Source organism: Papio anubis, chromosome 3 (genome assembly GCF_008728515.1).
Source record: "Papio anubis isolate 15944 chromosome 3, Panubis1.0, whole genome shotgun sequence".
Taxonomy (NCBI): Eukaryota; Metazoa; Chordata; class Mammalia; order Primates; family Cercopithecidae; genus Papio; species Papio anubis.
In genome coordinates this window covers 136,909,831-136,931,380 of record NC_044978.1, presented here as the reverse complement: position 1 = coordinate 136,931,380, position 21,550 = coordinate 136,909,831, and the positions used below count along the sequence as shown (strand labels likewise).

The following is a 21,550-nucleotide window of genomic DNA, read 5'->3' as shown; positions in this document are numbered from 1 at the left end:
ATTTAATCTATCCCATCTCAAAATTTTAGAAGCTACCCATTAAATACTCCCTCCTTCTCTCTCTCTCTCTCTCTCTCTCTCACTCTCTCTCTTTCTCTCTCACACACACACACACACACACATTTTCTTTGTCTAATTGTGTAACAAGAATGCCTCCAGATCTTTTTTGGTAGTCTTCTTGTATGATTACATGCTCATAGGATTGATACTGCTATTCAACTAAGAGAAAAGCACATCAGGCACACACGAACACACACATACTCACACAAATGTTTAGTAATGAGTTGATTGCAGGAAGTTTCTTCCTGAAAAAACAATTCATATTATTCCTAGATTTAAAAAATGAAGAGTCACTCACTTTAAAAATGATATATATACACCTAGAATAAGTGAAAGAATAAATCTGAAAGTTGAATGCTGCCGATTTCATTCTCATGTGATGTCTCTGTGTTCTCAGAGATTGTACTAATTCATTATATTTCAGTTTGCAAAACAAATGATTCTGGTATGGTAAAGTGTCAAGCAGATAAACATGTTTGTAGGTTTCATAATGAGTTCCATTCCCTAAAAAATTAAGAATATTATTCTTGGCAACATAACGTTCATATATTACATTTTGGATCACATATAAAACATAGTTTTTCTTATCCATAGAACTATTTATGCCCTAATTCTGATTTTAATTAGTTTAAATAAGTAATTCTTAAGGGCATACAAAGTAGAAGAGCAAAAAGGGAAGAGAAAGAGAAATGTCGGTAAATCTAAAATACTAAACTAACTATAACAATAATGCATATATTTACCCCATACCTTCAGATTTAAAATAGGAAGCTAGTATAAAAATAGCCTTTACAGAATTTTAGTCATTATTTTCCTACTTTGATGGGATAGATTATACTCACTAAAGCCATAACTGCTTTATTCTTCACTTTCAAATACAAGTAGCAAAAAAGGATGCTAAAAACTTTCTATTCCAAACAAAGTTACAAAAATGCATATTAAAACTATATAGACATTTTATGATTTTACCTACCAAATTGGTAAAAATATAAATAAAATAACAATAGACTATTTACATAACAAGGGTACTTTAAAACATAAAATGTCATCTCAGATAGGAGTATAATGGCTTTATAAAAAAATTATTAGGAGGCTAGGCGCAGTGGCTCACACCTGTAATCCCAGCACTTTGGGAGGCCGAGGAGGGTGGATCACGAGGTCAGGAAATCGAGACCATCCTGGCTAACACAGTGAAACCCTGTCTTTACTAAAAATACAAAAAATTAGCCGGACGTGGTGGTGGGCACCTGTAGTCCCAGCTACTTGGGAGGCTGAGGCAGGAGAATGGTGTGAACCTGGGAGGCGGAGCTTGCAGTGAGCCAGGATTGTGCCACTGTACTCCAGCCTGGGTGACAGAAAGAGATTCTATCTCAAAAAAAAAAAAAATAAATAAATTATTAGGAGCCATAAATATATTATACACTTTAACTTAGCAACTCCCCTCTTAGAAAACAATTTCTTTTAAAATTCCTATTAATTGAGGGATAAGCTAAATTTATGCCACCTTTATATGACACAATAAAAGTAATATTTCAGAAGTATATTTGATGGCATAAAAATGATGATAGCATAATGTAAAATGATATCTTACAAAAGGTAATTACATTTAACAAACAACATGAGATTCATTTTATTATTACACTAGACATAATCAATAAAAATATAGCTCATCAGATATTAAAAGCTTGTGATATATATGATGCAGATGCCATCCATTCTAATGCACCTTTTTATTGTTTATAAAACTTTAAAAAGTGTTCTGTATTCACTACATCGTTACAAACACACATACATACACACACACACACACAACCCATAGACACCTTTGAAGACGATTTGAGGGCTATATATGTTCAAGAAACCGTTTTCATTAATTCAAACTTTCAGGAAGTAGACATTTGCCCATGCTAGCTAATGCTCTTAAAAGTTAAATCATAAGATATTGTCAGTTTTTGAAAAAAATATAAATCTGAAACTTTGCAAGTTTATTCTTTATTAATAAAAATCCTTTTATAATTTATCTTTATCATTCTATATGGAGCAGAAATGTCACTATCACACAAAATGGAAAATAGACAAATGTGATTGTATTTCATCCATTGGTACATACTTTGTGATTGCTAAGGGAAGAACTGCATTATTTTGTTAAACATAGCATATTTAATAATTTTTTTTCATATTAGCACATCATAACTCACAAATATTGGGCATACATGTAGACAATACACATGCTGACAAAGAAGATGAGATTCATAATCATTTTTCTAAATGATTCTAAAGAGAATCTATAGTATTTGCAAAAATTAGAGTTAGACCTTATGTGTGCTTTGATCAGTTTACCCAAGACTGAGATATTTGTAAAGCCACCAGACATATAAATACATCCAGTTTTCTGTTATATCCTCCTCAAACATCTTTCTTTTACATTCACTACTACAAAATTATTAGCATGTCATAATTACACAAGGTAGTTCTTTTGGAAACTATTGACTTGTTCGGACTTTCTGTAAATCTTTCCATCTTTCACAGTAAGGACATTTGAGTTACCCTGTTATCAATGGAATAGTGGTTCTCTAGGCAATGGTTCTAATACTACAGCTCCCAGATCAGCAGTACCAGAATTACCTAGGAACTTAACAGGAATGGAAATTGTTGGCATTCATGCAGGCCTATAGGATCAGAAATTATAAGACTGGACCTAAAAACAGTGCTTTACCAAGTTCTTCAGGTGATTTTGATGGATGCTAAATTTGGAGAACCATAACTGTAAGGTACAGAAAGTTGTGAGACTTTCTGTCTATCTGAGGTAAGGCCTTTCTGCAGACAACAGTTTATGGGTTAGAGATGAAGAAGCATTCATTGCTGGATATAATCAGCTAAAGTCAATATTGCTGAGTAATATGCTGTAGAGTTTGCACAGTAGTACAAACAAAGCCTTGGAATTTTTAATGGAAGAGGTTTAAAACAAACAACTTAAATAAAAGCTATTAAAAACATATTTTTGAGGGGGAAGAAAAGGTATTTAGAGAATATGTGGATGAGCTACTTCAGAGGAAAGTGAAATTCTGAAGACATACTCAGGAAAAGACAGGAAAAAAGATTCAGATGAAAAAATCTGCATGAACGTATTTTTAAAATAGGCTATGAGAAAGGCAAGAGAAGAGTGGCTAAATAAAAAGTAGGCTAAGTAATAGAATAGTCAAATAAGCACGTAATACATGAACAAAGTAGTCAAATAACTTTTGGGAATAGGTATATATTGTAATAAAAACTAAATTGTTTGGAAGACTTCCCATCTTTGAAGGCTTTGATGGAATCCATTCGCATATCCAAATGCCATTTTTTTGTGTCAGTGAATCATTTTAAGGAAACATTTGGTTGAAGAATATGGACTAGAAAATATAATTTTTTAAATTTTCTCCTCATATGAGACCTAAACTGTGAGATTAAAGGCTGTTTTAAAAGCTATAAGCTATAAAAATTAAAAGAACAAGTGGTAGTCATTAGCAGACTAGAGATTCCAACATATTTCTGGAAGGCATGTAAAAAGGCATGGACTAATAAAACACAGTGCAAGTAGTTGCAGCCAGAAATATTTATGAAAAGGACTGAAGTTAAGGGGGCATAGATCTTTCCTAAAATACTCTTAGATGGTTGGGAGGCAGACCTGATAAATCAAAAATTACCGACAGGAAAAAGGCTGAAAATAGGATGATTAATTGAAAATATTCTCATCAACTGCACTCTCCCATCACCCTCAATAAAATCACTAACACCCATGTTAAATTTCCCACTTTCAAAACAAAAGTTATTTTTCAAGTAATCATTTAGGAAAAATTGAAGCAGCTACCATGAACCTTAGTGCTGTTGAATAAAACTCCCTCCCCATTGACCATCACCGGTTCTTCAGTTCACTGGAATATAGAAAATGAAGTATAACAATTATCACAATTGTAAGAATAAAACATAATTTCCTAGAGATGAAGACATTGTATTAATTGTCTCTCTATCTCAATGAAAAGTATATTTTATAAAACTTAGCCACATTTTTTTATACTTTCTAGAGGATTGCTCCTCTAGAAAGTATAAAAAACATTGAGTTGATCCTAAGTTTCTCCCATTGGGGGAAAGAAAAACAAATTATTTACAAAGATACATTAAAATGGTTGGTATTATTCTCATAAGTAATGCCTCAAAATAATAGAACAATGACTTTAAAACTGAGAGAAAATTACTTTCAACCAACAAAATTTATTCTACAGTAAATTATCAACCACGAACGAGAGTAGAATAAAGTGAGGTTCACATATTCAAAGATTCGTGATTAACTCTCACATGCATGATTATGTAAGAAAATATGAGGATGTATAGAAGCAATAGAATAGTGTTACACAAGTCATTGAATGAGGGACTGACAGGAAAAGTTAAAATCTAATTTCAAATTTAGTTATCAGAAATATTTTCAAGTAGTTACCACCACTAAATGTAACTGAAGAATCAATATACACAAAAGCAATTATTCATAGGTTTTATATAATCTATGAAAAGAGTGGCAAATATGACACATTTGGAAGAGAAATTGTTGCTCGTGTCCCATGCATAAGTTTTCTATAATCAGAGCATTAGAAGCTATACATTTAAAATATATAATGTTTGCCCTTTGGACAGTAAACTCCAAAGGGTAAACCTTACATATTCAAAATACTGATAAGTCCAGTATACTATAGGAAAAAAAAAACTGTTTTACAAATAAAATAACCGTTAGTACTCATGAGTTTATGTAGATTTAAAAAATCAAACAGATTCTAATATATTAGAAAGATTAACAGTAATCCTCCCACTAATCTTAATATTACACAGCTAGAGTTGTTACTATTCTGTACTTTAGCCATCTCGATTTAAAGAGATTTAGAAATAGAAGTAGTAGACCATACTTGGAAAATAGTTATTTCTCTTATGAAAAATAATTATCAGGGAATTTCAACTGACTTCACGGAAAAGAAAGATTATCTGAGGTTTGTAAGAGTTCTTCTGAAATTCTTGTGAAACAAAGCCAGAAAAATGGGCCATAAAGAAGATTTATGCTATTGATAAGAAAAAAATTCCAAAATTCCAACTAAAAATAAGAACTGATAATTTCTCACAAATTACTAACAGACCAAATCCAACAGCATATAAAAGGATCCTACATCATGATTATGTGTGATTTATTTCAGCAATACCAGGGTGGTTCAACATACAAAACTCAATGTACTATACCATATTGACAAAACAAAGAGAAATAAACAGAAATTCCTCTCAGTTCATGCATAAAAAGCATTTAACAAAATCTAACATTATTCCATCTTAAAAACAATGGGAAGTCTGAAAATTAAAAGAAGCTTCCTCAACATAATAAAGGGCATTTGTGGAAAACCCACAGCTATCATCACATTTAGAGGTGAAAGATTGAAAGCTATCTACTTAAATAAGGAAGAAGACAAGCATTTCCTCATTTGCCATTGTGCTTTAACATTGATACTGAAAGTTCTAGTCAGAGTAATCAGCCAAAATAACCTACACTGGAAGAATTAATACTGTTAAGATGAAAATACTACCAAAAGCAATCTACAGGCTCAATGTGATCCATATTGAAATCCCAATGACTTCTGTTTCTTTTTTTGCAAAAATGTAAATGTAAAAGAAAGCCGATCCTAAAATCCAGTGGAAGGCAAGGAGCCCCAAAGCTAAAACAATCATGAAAAATAATATAACAGGGTAATTTACAATTCAAAACTTACTGCAAAGCACCAGTAATCCAGATAATTTGATACTGACATAAATATAAATATATGGATCATTGGCATAAGGATAAACATATTGATCAATTGGAAGTTCAGAAGTAAACCCAGGGGCCTATAGTCAATTGGTTGTTGACATGGGTGCCAACACCATTCTTTGAAGTCAAGAGCAGTCTCTTCAACAAATGTTACTGGAACAGCTGGAAATCCACATACAAAAGAATGAAATTGGACTCCTACCTCACATCATATAAATAATTAACTTATAATGGATGAAAGACTTAAATATAAGGACTAAAACTATAAAATTCTTAGAAGAAAGAATGCGGAAAATCTCTGTGACCTTGGATTTGGTAATAGTATCTTAGATCTGACACCAAAAGCATGAGCAATGAAAGAAAAATAAATTGGACTCTATCAAAGTTAAAATATTTTGTGTATCTAAGGACACTATCAAGAGAGTGAAAGGAAAAGAGAATGACAAGCCACATAATGGGATATGTTTGCAAATCTTGTATCTGATAACTACCTCGTATGCAGAAAGTATAAAGAACTTTTACAAGTCAACAACAGAGAAAAACACTTGTTTTAAAAAGTGGGCAAAGGACTTGAAGAGACATTTCTCCAAAAAAGATATACAAATTATTTACAAGCACATGTAAAGATGCTCAACATCATTAGTCATTAGGGCAATGCAAATTAAAATAACCTATCACTTCATACCAACTACAGGGGCTATAACAAACAAAATTCAAACAAACAAAACATACGTATATTTGGCTAAGTTTCTATGAGGTCTGAGTATTCTCAGAAATAAGTAATTAAAAACATTATATCCTCAAAAGTTTATGTGTTATCATGACCAGAGGCAGAAAAATTGATGAGGCAAACTTCCAAAAATCTCATAATTCAAGTTACAGCAATACTATGAAATTAAGATAGGATTGCAACCTTGATTGAACAGATCTTATAAATGACAACAGGCCTACAGATTTGATGTTGAAGTTTTCTGGAAAAAGGAACTAAATATCTCAAAGCAATTGGAAACCACAATCTACTAATATTACATGATTAAATACTAGATAGTAATTTCATGAAAAATTCTCACAATGGGAAAATTTGGTGATCTTTTTCAGGACTATTTTTATTAAATCATGTCAAAAATAACAGAAAATTATTTAAATAAAAAAATTTACCCCTTAACTCTATTAACATGAATTAGGCAGTATAATTAATGGCATGATTCATATTTATAAACAAATCTCAGATAATGCCTTAGTGTTATCTTTTCTATTTTTAAACTATGTAAACATTTAATCAATTCGAAAGGAAATAAAGCCTCATTTAGCTATTAATTAATTGAACTATTAGACAACAGATCAAATTAGTGTCAAAGTGTTTTATAATGATTCATTTGTGAATATCACAATATAAATGTAACAATTGGAAGAAAATGAAAGAGATAGCAAAATGTACTTTATAATTTTAACAGTGCAATTCTTTTGTGTAATATATTTCAATATAAACATTTTCTTCAAGTAGATTGCATTTAAATTTCTAACGTAGGAAAAAAGCATTTCAGGCCTCAATAATTTTTATCAAATACAAAATTAAAATCTATTCATTCTTTAGAGATAATAAAATAAAAATTTACAGACTTGCTGTGTATACTTGTAAAGAGTGTTTAATTACTATATCTGCAGTACGCTTTATAGAGAGTAAAGAAACACTGCTTCTAATGTAAATCATTACCTCCTAATTTCAGATATTACCCCCTTTTACAAACAAAGTGAATCTAAGAAGATATACAACATTCTATTTCTGAGAAAATCGTGGGCTTTTAAAGCATAATCAAAGATAAAATACTTAGAAAATAGCAAGGAAAAGAAAGCAAAAAGTTTTCATTTTATTTCTTTTGGTGTGAGGGTTGCCATAGTATTCAGTAGACCAAATTATTCTCAATTTTACTCAGAAGTTCAGTAGAATTTTAAAGAGACCGAGTGGAGGGAAATGTTATGGAACTACTATGAAACTTTCTGATAAATACAAAATATGCTGGGAAAATTGCAGTCATTCAGCCTCAAATTTATGTCCCAGTCTCCTGGCATGGCTTATCATTTCTTAGGCACCCACACCACTTATTCTTGACCACAAGACTGAATCTTTGAAGTCTTAAATCTTATTTGCCCCTTGGAAATAGCCACAGTGTAGCCTTCAATATTCAGATACATTTCTCTCTGTTTTGTTTATAAAGCATAGAATTTATATATTTTTTAGTAGAACTGATTTAACCAATAAGAAATATGAATTGGGGCCGGGCGCGGTGGCTCAAGCCTGTAATCCCAGCACTTTGGGAGGCCGAGATGCGAGGATCATGAGGTCAGGAGATCGAGACCATCCTGGCTAACACGGTGAAACCCCGTCTCTACTAAAAAATACAAAAAACTAGCCGGGCGAGGTGGCGGGCGCCTGTAGTCCCAGCTACTCGGGAGGCAGAGGCAGGAGAATGGCGTGAACTCGGGAGGCGGAGCTTGCAGTGAGCTGAGATCCGGCCACTGCACTCCAGCCTGGGCTACAGAGCAAGACTCTGTCTCAAAAAAAAAAAAAAAAAAAAAAAAAAGAAAAAAAAAGAAATATGGATTGGAACATATTACTTTTTATTATATAAATTAGTGATCAAGGTACATTAGATAACAAACTTCTCCTAATATCTTATACCACTTAATATGTCAGATTTGCAACTGAAACATACAAATAATACCTTTAAAAATGTATTTCCACAGTAATCTGATTATGACGTAAAATGTAAGGGAAGCATTACATATATATATATGTATGTATATGTACATAACGTATAAAATTGTACATATTGTCCACATTTTCTACAATTCTTACCAGTTGTATTAGAATTATAATGCATACAAAATAACATGGAGAGATTTTAAGTACGGTATTTGATAGGTTTTGCTAATTGTATTATAAGCCCATGTAACCACTACCCAAATAAAGATACAGACTTTCCAAAATCAAGATACAGACCTTTCCCATTATTTCCCAAATTTCCCATACACTCCTTTTCAATCATTCCCCTTTCTACCCAAAAGCAACAACTGTCTAATTTCAATTACCAGAATAGTTTGCCTACTTTACAAATTCCCTATAAATGAGACCATATACATAGAGAATATACCATATATACGATATATACTTTTTACGTCTGACTTTTTTAGCTTAACATAGACTTTTTTAGATTCATCCACATTTTGCCTGCATTCGTTTTTGTTGCTTTTTCTTTCTGTGTAGTATTTCATTGTATGAATATAAGAGAATTTATTTATCCATTCTATTTTGGGCCACTTGAGCTGTTGCAGGTATGAGCTAATATGAATTAAATGTGGTATATGAATAGTTTTGTACAAGTATTTTGGTGGACATACGATTTCATTTCTCTTGGGCAAATATCTGGGAGTGGGGTTGCCTGATTTTAGGGTTGACAGATATTAAATCCACTTCTCTCAAACTGTTGTACTATTTTACATACATTTTTCCTACCATAAAATGTGGTGTATGGGAGCAATAGTTTACAATTGTTTCACATCTTTGCCAAATTTTGGTATTGTTAATGTGTGTGCATGCATGCGTGTGTGTGTGTCCAAAAGCCATTGTGGTTTTGAAAACCCTTATCTTGTGTTTTAATTGGCATTTGTCTAATGATATTAGCATTGAGCATATTTTTCCTACTCATAGTAAGGTGATGACCCAAGTCTTTTGACCATTTTTTTAATACGTTGTTTTTTTTTATACTCATAAAATTCTTTAAATATTTTGGATAAAAATTCTTTGACAGTTATTAAATATCAATTACTTTTTCCTACTCTTGTTCTTATCTATTCATATGCTTAATTGCATATTTTATTGAGAAGATATGCCATCAATTTTTTCATGTTTGATGCTTTTTATTTTTTGGAATAAAAATGGAATGTTTTTGTTTAAATTTACATTCCTTAATAGAATATAGATATTCCATTATTTTTTCTTTTTTGTTTTGCTAAGTTAAATTTTATTTCAAATAAAAGTTAACAATTATGCATATGTGTGTGTGTGTGTATTTTCATTCTAATCCAAAATATCTGCGAGAGAGGACTTCCTTTCAACACACACATTTAATATGCTAATTTTAGAGAAGACTCAAGATTGTAAAGTCTTTCGGTGCTTTACATGTTGTAAATTTATTCATATTAAGTGAGAAGTGGTTAAAAAAAAAAAAAAATGCCGAAAGCATAACAAGGTAAAGAATCTTGCCAACTGCCTAAATCTTCTTATGTCCTATATTCATAGTGCGGTTTGCTTATTAAATTTGAAATATCACCAATTAAAAGGTAGTATAGCAAGTATATTCAAATCTAAGCCTTCTTTAATTTTTTTATGGCAAGGCAAAACTATAAATTAAAATAAATGGAACAAGCAAATGTTTCAACTTTTTTGAAATGTTAACAACAAACCTTAGTAGAAGATGAAAATGTTGAATTAGAAAGCAGATACCTAATCACACAGTTATTGCTAAATAATGTTCCATGCTAGAAAAATCTCTAAGCTATGATAAAAAGCATAATATGATGAAACATAATTCACTTTTGGATTCAGACAGATCCGGGTGTGAATCCTACCTTTGTCTTTCCTGTCTATGTGATCTTGAGTAAGTCATTTACTTTGTGTGACTTTCAGTACCCTAATTTATAAAAAAGTTATGAAAATTAAATGCTATTTTTCTTCAATACATATTTTCTCCTTTTATGGTGGACAAGGCCAAGATGGAGGAAGGGAGAAGGAGTTTCCCATATTTTCACCAGAAATATTGAATTAGGCCAGAATTCAAAAAGTTTTTACATACTTAAGATATTATGATTCTGTACAACCCAAGTAAAAAAGAATTCATGTTTAATATACTTATTAAGCAACCAGTATGTATCAAGCACTTTTACATATTAACCTTTTTTAAAAAATAAAATCTACAAATTAGATATTAATAATATCATTTTACAGATGGAAAAAGTAAGGTTAAGAGATTGAAATAACTTCATGTAGAATACGGCAAAGGAGAGATTTTAATATAGGCTTTAGATTCCAAGTTCAGATCTTCAGTAAATAAGAAAACCATCTCAGTTGTGCACTTGATTTGTACTATCAATGCCCTCAAAATCTTCAAGAAGACTTTATCAAATAGGTGAATGTTAGCATGACTTTTACATGCTCATTTAGTTCACAAGTTACAATATTATCAGACAGTCAGCTCTCATGTCAGTGTGTTTTGATCAACTCTGTGGTCAAAAAATGCGTCCATATTGACTATATAAAAACTAAAGTTAAAACATCATAACCTAACAAGTAGACAAATTACTGATACTTGTTATAAGTTTTTAAATGTTTCTTTTAAAGAAGAAATGGTGTTTTAAATCAAAGTCTAGGTGTTATATAAAATGAGAAAAGAAGAAACAAAATTATGGATATATTTAAAAAATCAAGGGAATCTGTATCCAAATATGTTTACTTTCATTCAAATCAGTTTTTTAGACAAATAGCTATGAAGAGACAGTTTTATTCATGCAACAATATTAATAGGTGCTTCATTTAACAATAAAAAAAGATGTTCTTTTAAAGCTGATGCTACTGTGACTCTTTTAAAGATTGAGGATTTACGGAGTTGGCCTTTTCAAAGTGCTTCTAATATGCAAGAAATGAAACAAAATAAACATGAAAAGGAGATATATTGATCACATTAATTTAATATTCAAAATTAATCTTAAGCAAAACGAATATGTTCAATTCAATGCCTACTTAGAACAGTTTAATTTGAGCTTCATTTGGGGATGGGGGTGGAAGGTGGACTTCTTTAGTTCATTGCTTTTACTAGATGGGGAAATCAAAAATTGCTATATGTTGCCAAATATGATTTTCAAAAAACAACTACCTTGAATATTTTGCATTGTGAATGAGTATACAAAAATGAGTATACAAACCTCAACTGAATTCTGTAAACCACAAAATCATTAGAAATGTTACCACTTGGAATGGGAAACGACTCTTACCTATGTTTTGTTCAGTGTTTACACTTTAATGTGAAAGTGGAAAAATGATCAGACCTTTAGTTCAGTGGTTAATTACCTATGTACGAAAGTGAAATATCACTTTCCAATTTTTGGCCACAAATACCATTTCTTTAAATAAATCACAAGAATGACCTCAAGTAAATGTTAGGAGAAATTATGTAAGTTCAACAAAGGCAAGAAAATTTAGGGATATATTAAGCTGCAGAACTACATTGGCCCAGCATATTCACCGTATACTTTATAGTCATTTTTTTATTACTTTGTATTTAATTCTCCTTGTATGAGAACCTAAATGTGCATGGGAAACTCTATTAGTATATTTTGTATTTCTATGAGATAGTTGCTGAGTTGACTAAATTCTCTCACATACCAACTTCTAAATATCATGAAATGACTTGAAACTTTCTAAATAAAAATTATATGAGAATTATATTACTGGATGCACATAATTCCAGGCCTCTACTTTTTACTCTGTAAATACGTTTCCATTTTCAGTTCCTGTTGCTGAAGTAATTGGTCTAAACAGCTGTAGTTGGTGGGAACTTATAAGGATAATAAAATAGACTGGTGGTTTTTCTATTGCACATGTATCTGGTTCTGTTGAGAGACAATTCTCTGTTGGCTTCTCAAGTTTCTTTATGTCTTGGAAACAAAGCACTGTTTACCCTTTTGGTCTGGATTAAGTTTTCAAAGATGCTTATACAGGTTGAGCATCCCCAATCCAAAATTCTCAAATCTGAAATGCTGTAAAATTTGAAACATTTTTGAGCACCAACATGGCATCCAAAGGATATTACCACCTAAGCATTTTGGATTTTGGATTTTCAGATTCGAGATCCTCAGTATAATACAAATATTCCAACATCCAAAAAAATGCAAAAATCTGAAATAGTTCAGATTTTTCAATTAATCTTCATCATTGAGAAGTGTTGTACAAGTATTACTTCACAAAAGGCTTGTAATATCTCCATAACAATCTGCAACATTAAAACTTTATTTTCCCTGTTCAAAATTAAATGCACCCTCTCAGACAACTCTTGATGGTTCTGTCTTTTGGATAAAGGATCTCAAATCTGTGTAACAAAAAGCACTGAAGTTATAGATAGTGACTCTCACTACTCTCACTAGAGCAAAGGTCAGGCATAGTTACTGTCCAGTAAACTAAGTCCAGACATGATTACTAACCATTATAAATGATTTTTTGTCCCTAGGATCAGGTTTCTCTTTTTTTGTTATTGCAACCCAACTGTGTACAGGTATCATCTGGCTCTCTTTGTGCTACCATGTGGGAATTGGAGCTTGGGCAGAAACACAAGAAAATACTGACACACTGGCTACGATTCCTATGAAAAATAAAACATTTTCTGTTTGTCCCAAGAAGTTAATATCTTCTGCCAGCATCCACAGAACTGGCAGGCTAACCTGTAAGCTATTATATCAAGTAAGATAAAACATCGGACTCACAATTCTTTACAGGATCCCTCAGCAACTAAGATAGGGGTAGTACTCTTTGGATTTCTCTTATGAAATAAAACTTCTCTTAAACTATAGAAAATAATTGCTTTAGCGCTGGGAACATGGTGATACCAGAATATGAGCTATAATCAACTTGGGTTATATTGGATTACCTCCAAGTTCACAATACTAGAAAGATGTTTTAAATATGTTGTCTCATTTTATTATTTTAAATACTCTATCAATCAGGTAAGTATCAGATTTGGGGGTTTTAAAGAAGAGCAGGTTGGGATGTAATCTTCCATGTTTTGAATGTGTCTCCTAAAGTTCATGTGTTGAACTTTGTCCCCAGTGCAACAGTGCCAGAGTGGAAGTTCTAAGAAGTGATTAGGTTATGAGGACTCTACTCTTATGAATGTCATTATCATGAGAATGAGTTAGTTATTGCTCCTTAACTGATGTTATGCCTTCTGCCATGGTATGATGCTGCAAGAACACCCTCACCAGGTGTGATCACTTAATCTTTGCCTTTCCAGCCTCCAGAACTGTTCTCTATAAATTATCCAGTCTCAGATGTTCTCTTTTAGCAGCACAAAACAGAGTAAGACACAGTTACAATGCCAAAACACTGAAATTCATTGTGTAAATAACACTATTTTACCAAAAGGCTTGCAAATTAATGATCATTTATTTACTAATTCATTCAATAGACTCTTTTTCAGCAGTTACACTTGAAAGGATGTCCTTGGTAATATGATGGATATAGCATATTTATTCACCTTGTTTAGAAATTATTAAAAATCAAGGAATATGTGGAATGTCTTATAGCAACAGACAATTTCTATGATGAACGAACACCCCTTTCTATTGTAAGTAACGGGTCACTCTTCATTATACATACTGATTCAAACAGCAAATTGTTACCACTACAAAACAGTAGCTTTCATAGATATAAAGCTTGTGACTTAATATCTTAGCTAATCGCAGAATGTCTACATAACTGTAAATTAACCATCTTCAAAATTTTCATTAAAAAGAAGAAAAGAAATTCCTGCATTTTCCTTGTAGTTATTTTGTTTAGTGGGACCATCAATCGCTTCTTATTTACTTGGATCAAAATACCCGAGGGGCACAATTAATCTCCACCATTAGAAGTGTTTTATAAATATTACTTCATAAAGGCTTTTAATATCTTCATAACAATCAGAACCATTAAAACCTATTTTCCTCGTTCGAGGTGAAACATACACTCAGACAACTGTTGCTGTTGCAACTTTAATTCGGTAGTAAACAGAATTGGAATGTACAGACTACTTACATTAGTAAGTACTGACTGTAAAATACACAAACGATGGGAACATTTTTATTACATTATATATTATATCTGAAGCTAACTCTTGTCCCTTTGAACCTGTGCTAGTGAAATTAATGAAATGAAAGCAATGTCATAATTCTAATTAAGAAGGCTTGATGATGTCCACGGAGTGGTGTGGAAGGAAATCAGTTAAAACAGAAAGTAGAAGCTTTCAAAACTATGTTACTATCAAATACAAATTTGGGAACCTTTCAAGTGAATGCCTGGGTAGGAATTTCAAGTTAATACATGTTCCTTCCCTAATTCCATGCCTAGAAGCCAGCCACAGAAAATTTCTACATTTATTTTGAAAGAGTTTACCAATATAAATGTTATTTAAAAAATCATTTGATCTAGTTTAGGTGACACAACCAACATGTAAATATCATAAAGAAGATCATATATTGTTACATACTCAGTTTTTGCCTTCTATTTCTTTATGGATAAAGGAAACATACTCTTTTTAAAATAGTAGTTGCTTTGAAAATACAGTCAGTTTTCATTACTTCAGGGCTTTTCTTTTTCAATTTATTTTTCAATGTAGTAATTTAATATGTTGGTACATGCCTCCAGAGATCTCTTATAATATTTCTTGACATGAGTGACACCTCTAATTTCTGAAACGATTCTCTTCACTCTTTAACCTTGACACAGAAATCTCAGCATTACAACTTACTCTTTTAAAGTCCCATGGTGGAGGTGAAAGGAGAGAAAGAGAAGGAATACCCAGATTACACAATAAAACAAGTTTTATCTAAAGTAACTTCTTAATTTGAGGTCATTGCTTTATGTGTGAATGAATTCTGCTGATAATGTTACAGGAAGGTGTGGGAAACTAACCTAGTTTGAGCAGAGACACTACATGTTATTTTATTCTGGACCCTTGCTTCAATTAATTCATATGTTAAAATGTGGCAAGACTCTTAAAGAGGGTTGTTTACCTTTGGGGAAAGGCTGTTTTAAGTGATGGATCTCAGTTACAGAAGACAGGAACTAAGAAAAGCAGGTCAGAAACAGAAGAGTTTGAATTAGCTGCTTCCACATTAATATGATGAAGCTACAACAAAGGATCCTATTGCTGAGCTGTGATACATCAGGCAAAATGTGTGATAATTAATCATGTGAAGTATTTTAATCAGTGTTAAACGAAAGGCTAAGAAGGAAGGTAAATGAACAAAAGTCTGAATCTCAGACTCTTAAAGATGCATGGTTTAGAGACATGGTGTACGTTGTCATGCTGTGTTTTTGTTCTCCAGGCTATGACGCAGTGAGTGTAACTAGAAAAATACAACCTCATGCAATAGCATGGCATGGACTGATCTGTCTTCAAGATCTAGTGCTCTATGGTTTCTCCATGTAGCACTGTTTTGGAAGATAATTTTAAAAAGTATCTAAAAAGTGAGGGCATTTATTCTTAACAAAGAAACTTTAATTTCAGAAGTGGTGATGATTTCTTCCACATTCATGGAAAAATCAGCAGACCCTCACTTTAGAGGACTGAATAACTTAATTTCAGTGTTGCAGTCTCTGTAATTGCTACTGTGGAAATGATCATTACGTGTTTCACTGGTAAATATTCATGGGGCTATCTGTAATTACAGATTATTTACTATTTTTATATTGCCAAAGTAGTATGTGTATAATGTGTCCACTCCCCAGTTATGTCCCAATGTATTTTTCCTGATATATTTTTGTCATTTTTGATTGGCTTTTATAACAGAAAATAAAACAAAGAAAATGGAAGAATAGATATAAGTATTCTAAAGTATTTATAAATAATAAAGTGATGATCTTTTTGTTGATTTCTAATTAAATATGGCATTAGTACCATTTACTTGAATTTGTATCTTTATAAAAATCTGATGTTAATTGTTTTGCATCTTTTTAAAAGATTACAACAATAAAGCAATATTTTATTTATTTATTTATTTATTTATTTATTTATTTATTGAGACGGAGTCTCGCTCCGTCGCCCAGGCTGGAGTGCAGTTGCGCTATCTCGGCTCACTGCAAGCTCTACCTCCCGGGTTCACGCCATTCTCCTGCCTCAGCCTCCCGCGTAGCTGGGATTACAGGCGCCTGCCACAATGCCCAGCTAATTTTTTGTATTTTTAGTAGAGACAGGGTTTCACCGTGTTAGTCAGGATGGTCTCAATCTGCTGACTTCGTGATTCGCCCGCCTTGGCCTCCCAAAGTGCTGAGATTACAGGCGTGAGCCACCGCGCCCGGCCTAAAGCAATATTTTAATTCTGAAAAGTTTTAAAGCAAACATTCATTCCTTACCAAGTTTTCTGAAACTAGATTTCACATTGTAATGTAAAACAGTATATTCAACTATCAGGATAAACATGTTAGTTCTTCACTAACAAAAATAGATAAAAAACTTATAAGTATCACTGATAGTATATACTTTAATTTCCTGACATCCTTTCAAAACTTAAAACATGCAAATTTAAACCAATATACATTAAGATTACTACATAGTGATTATATAACACTATTGCATTTCATGAAAATTATGTTTAAGCAACACATGGTAGAAAATGGTGATATATTCCCATTTTAAAACAACTTTTGTATTGAAGTATAATGCACATGCAAAAGAGCACAAAATTCATATGTAAAGTTTAATGGTATTTTCACAAAATAATTACAACAGCATAGCAAACGCACAGAACAAATACCAGAATATTTCAGCATCCAAGAGCCTCCTTTGTGCCTCCTTCCAGCCCATTAGGCTTCCCACAAGTAAGCCTTATTCTAACATCTAACAGCATAGATTAGTTCTGCCATTTTTGGTGTTTCGAATAGAATCATAAAATAAGCATCCCTTTGTTTCTGGCTTCCTTCATTCAGCATGATGTTTGTGAGATTCATCCATGTAGTAGTGGTGATTCATTTTCATTGATTTATAGTATTTCACTATGTGGTTATTATATAATTTATATATTTATTATCCTGTTGATGTACCCTTGAGTTGTTTTTAGATTTTTGACTATTATATAGTGAGTTTCTTCTTAGAAATATTCTTATATTTTTGTAATTTTATGTTAAAACCATATTTGAAGAGACAATCAGTTCAGAGCAGTTCATTTTTACATTAAATGAGCCTAAAAGTTAAGTGTCAGTTTCTCTAAAAATATAGACAATGATAATTTTCAAGCTTCAAAATAATAAATTGGGATAACTAACTAGCCATATGCAGAATGTTGGGAACCCTTCCTTATACCAATACAAAAATTAACTCATTATGTATTAAAGTCTTAAATGTAAAACACAACATTATAAATTCCCTGAAAGACAACTTAGGCGATACCATTTAGGACAGAGGCACAGGCAAAAATTTCATGACAAGGACACCAAAAGCGGGTTCAACAAAAGCTAAAATTGACAAAGGGGATCTAATTACACTGAAGAGTTTACACATCGCAAAGAAAACTATCAACAGAGTGAACAGATAAGTTACAGAATGGGAGAAAATATTTGCAAACTATGCATCTGACAAAGGTCTAATATCCAGCATCTATAAGAAGACTTAAACAAATTTACAAAAAAATACAAACAAATAACCCCATTAAAAATTGGGCAAAGGACATAAACAGATGCATTTCATAAGAAGACATACATGTGGCCAACAATCATATGAAAAAATGCTCAACATCATTGAACATTAGAGAAATGCAAATCAAAACCAGAGTGAGATATCATCTCACACCAGTCAGAATGACCACTACTAAAAAGTCAAAAATAACAGATGCTGGCAACACTGTGGGGTAAAGGAACACTTATACATTGTAGGTGTGAGTGTAAATTAGTTCCATTGTTGTGGAAAAGAGTGTGGTGATCCCTCAAAACCCTAAAAGCAGAAATAACATTTGGCCCAGTAATACCATTACTGGTTACATACCCTGATATGGTTAGGCTTTGTGTTCTCACCCAAAACCTCATCTTGAATTGCAATTCCCATAATCCCCAAAGTACAAATTTAGACATGAAGTCTTTGCCCATGCCTATGTCCTGAATGGTACTACCTAGGTTTTCCTCTAGGGTTTTTATGGTATTAGGTCTAACATTTAAGTCTCTAATCCATCTTGAATTAATTTTCGTATAAGGAGTAAGGAAAGGATCCAGTTTCAGCTTTCTACTTATGGCTAGCCAATTTTCCCAGCACCATTTATTAAATAGGGAATCCTTTCCCCATTTCTTGTTTCTCTCAGGTTTGTCAAAGATCAGATGGCTGTAGATGTGTGGTATTATTTCTGAGGACTCTGTTCTGTTCCATTGGTCTATATCTCTGTTTTGGTACCAGTACCATGCTGTTTTGGTTACTGTAGCCTTGTAGTATAGTTTGAAGTCAGGTAGCGTGATGCCTCCAGCTTTGTTCTTTTGACTTAGGATTGTCTTGGTGATGCGGGCTCTTTTTGGGTTCCATATGAACTCACTGGCCATCAGAGAAATGCAAATCAAAACCACAATGAGATACCATCTCACACCAGTTAGAATGGCGATCATTAAAAAGTCAGGAAACAACAGGTGCTGGAGAGGATGTGGAGAAATAGGAACACTTTTACACTGTTGGTGGGATTGTAAACTAGTTCAACCATTATGGAAAACAGTATGGCGATTCCTCAAGGATCTAGAACTAGAAGTACCATATGACCCAGCCATCCCATTACTGGGTATATACCCAAAGGATTATAAATCATGCTGCTATAAAGACACATGCACACATATGTTTATTGCGGCACTATTCACAATAGCAAAGTCTTGGAATCAACCCAAATGTCCATCAGTGACAGACTGGATTAAGAAAATGTGGCACATATACACCATGGAATACTATGCAGCCATAAAAAAGGATGAGTTTTAGGGACATGGATGCAGCTGGAAACCATCATTCTTAGCAAACTATCACAAGAACAGAAAACCAAACACCACATGTTCTCACTCATAGGTGGGAACTGAACAATGAGATCACTTGGACTCGGGAAGGGGAACATCACACACCAGGGCCTATCATGGGGAGGGGGGAGGGGGGAAGGATTGCATTGGGAGTTATACCTGATGTAAATGACGAGTTGATGGGTGCTGACGAGTTGATGGGTGCAGCACACCAACATGGCACAAGTATACATATGTAACAAACCTGCACGTTATGCACATGTACCCTAGAACTTAAAGTATAATAATAATAAAAAATAAATTTTAAAAAAGTACAAATTTAAAATTCATGTTGTAAAGCTTAATAGTATTTTCACAAAATAAATACACTAGCATAGCCAGCACCCAGATCAAAGACCAGAACATTTGATCATCCTAGAGGCTCTTTTTGCCTCCTTCCAGTCATTATACTTGCCCCAAGTAAGCCCTATTCTAATGTCTAACATCACAGACATTTAGATGTTTTGAAACATCAAAAATGGCAGAACCAATCTATGCTGTTAGATATTAGAATAAGGCTAATAGGACATAATCCCCACGTGTCAAGGGAGAGACCAAGTGGAAATAATTGAATAATGGGGGTGGTTCCCCCCTGCTGTTCTCATGATTCTGAGTAAGTTCTCATGAGATCTGATGGTTTAATAAGGGACTCTTCCCCCTTGGCTCAGCACTTCTCCCTCCTGCCATCTTGTGAAGAGGTGCCTTGCTTCCCCTTCAACTTCAGCCATGATTGTAAGTTTCATGGAGCCTCTTCAGCCATGCTGAACTGTGAGTCAATTGAATATGTTTCCTTTCTAATTACCCAGTCTGGGGAAGTTCTTTATAGCAACATGAAAATGGACTAATACATATGCAAAGGAATATAAATCACTCTATTATAAAGACATATACACACACATATTCATGGCAGCACTACTTATAATAGCAAAGACATAGAATCAACCCAAATGCCCATCAATGATAGACTGGATTAAAAAAAAAAATGTAGTTCATATATACCATGGAATACTACGCAGCCATAAAAAAAGCATGAGACCATGTCTTTTGCAGGAACGTGGATAAGCTGGAGGCAATTATCCTTAGCAAACTAATGTAGGAACAAAAAATCAAATACTGCATGTTCACACTTATAAGTGGGAACTAAATAATAAGAACGCACAAACACATACAGGGGAACAACACACACTGGGGCCTATCAGAATGTGGCGGATGCAAGGAGGGAGAGGATCAGGAAAAGTAACTCATAATTACTAGGCTTAATACCGGGGTGATGAAATAATCTGTACAACAATCTCCCATGACACAAATTTACCTATATAACAAACCTGCACTTACACCCCTGAACCAGAAATAAAAGTTTAAAAAAATTATATTTCCAAAGATTAGATAAATAATATTTGAAGAACATAGATATGTGTTTCTTTTAAAGTGTTAAAAACATAGTGTAAGAGGGAAATTATACTTTTATAAAGTCTGCATATAGCTAAAGAAATAATTACCAAGCATTTTACCCAACAGACTATTGAGTAAAAATGTCCATGCACAATCTAACGCATGATTGTTTAACACTGGGGAAAATATGTTTATTTTTTATCTCTTTATACATTATTAAATATGTACAATTGTTTAATGCAAAGTGGATAGAAAATACAACACATATTTAGATGCTAAAATAAACCAGAGATTGATTCGCAAATGTTAATTCATTGTTGTTTTAAGAAAACTAATGTAATTCATATATGTATACATTAACTACAATATATTTGGACCAAACCATTTCTACTTCTTAAATACTGTTCAAATGCAGTATGCTATGAATAACTAGCAGACTTGCTAATTATAATTTTTAAAAT

General features: G+C 32.7%; 1 protein-coding gene across 1 annotated transcript in view; it reads right to left on the bottom strand.

Annotated features, from left to right (window-relative positions):
* The window catches only part of GRID2 (glutamate ionotropic receptor delta type subunit 2), a 1,499,636-nt gene that overhangs the window by 846,904 nt on the left and 631,182 nt on the right, over positions 1–21,550 (bottom strand). The gene's annotated exons all lie outside the window — the stretch shown is intronic.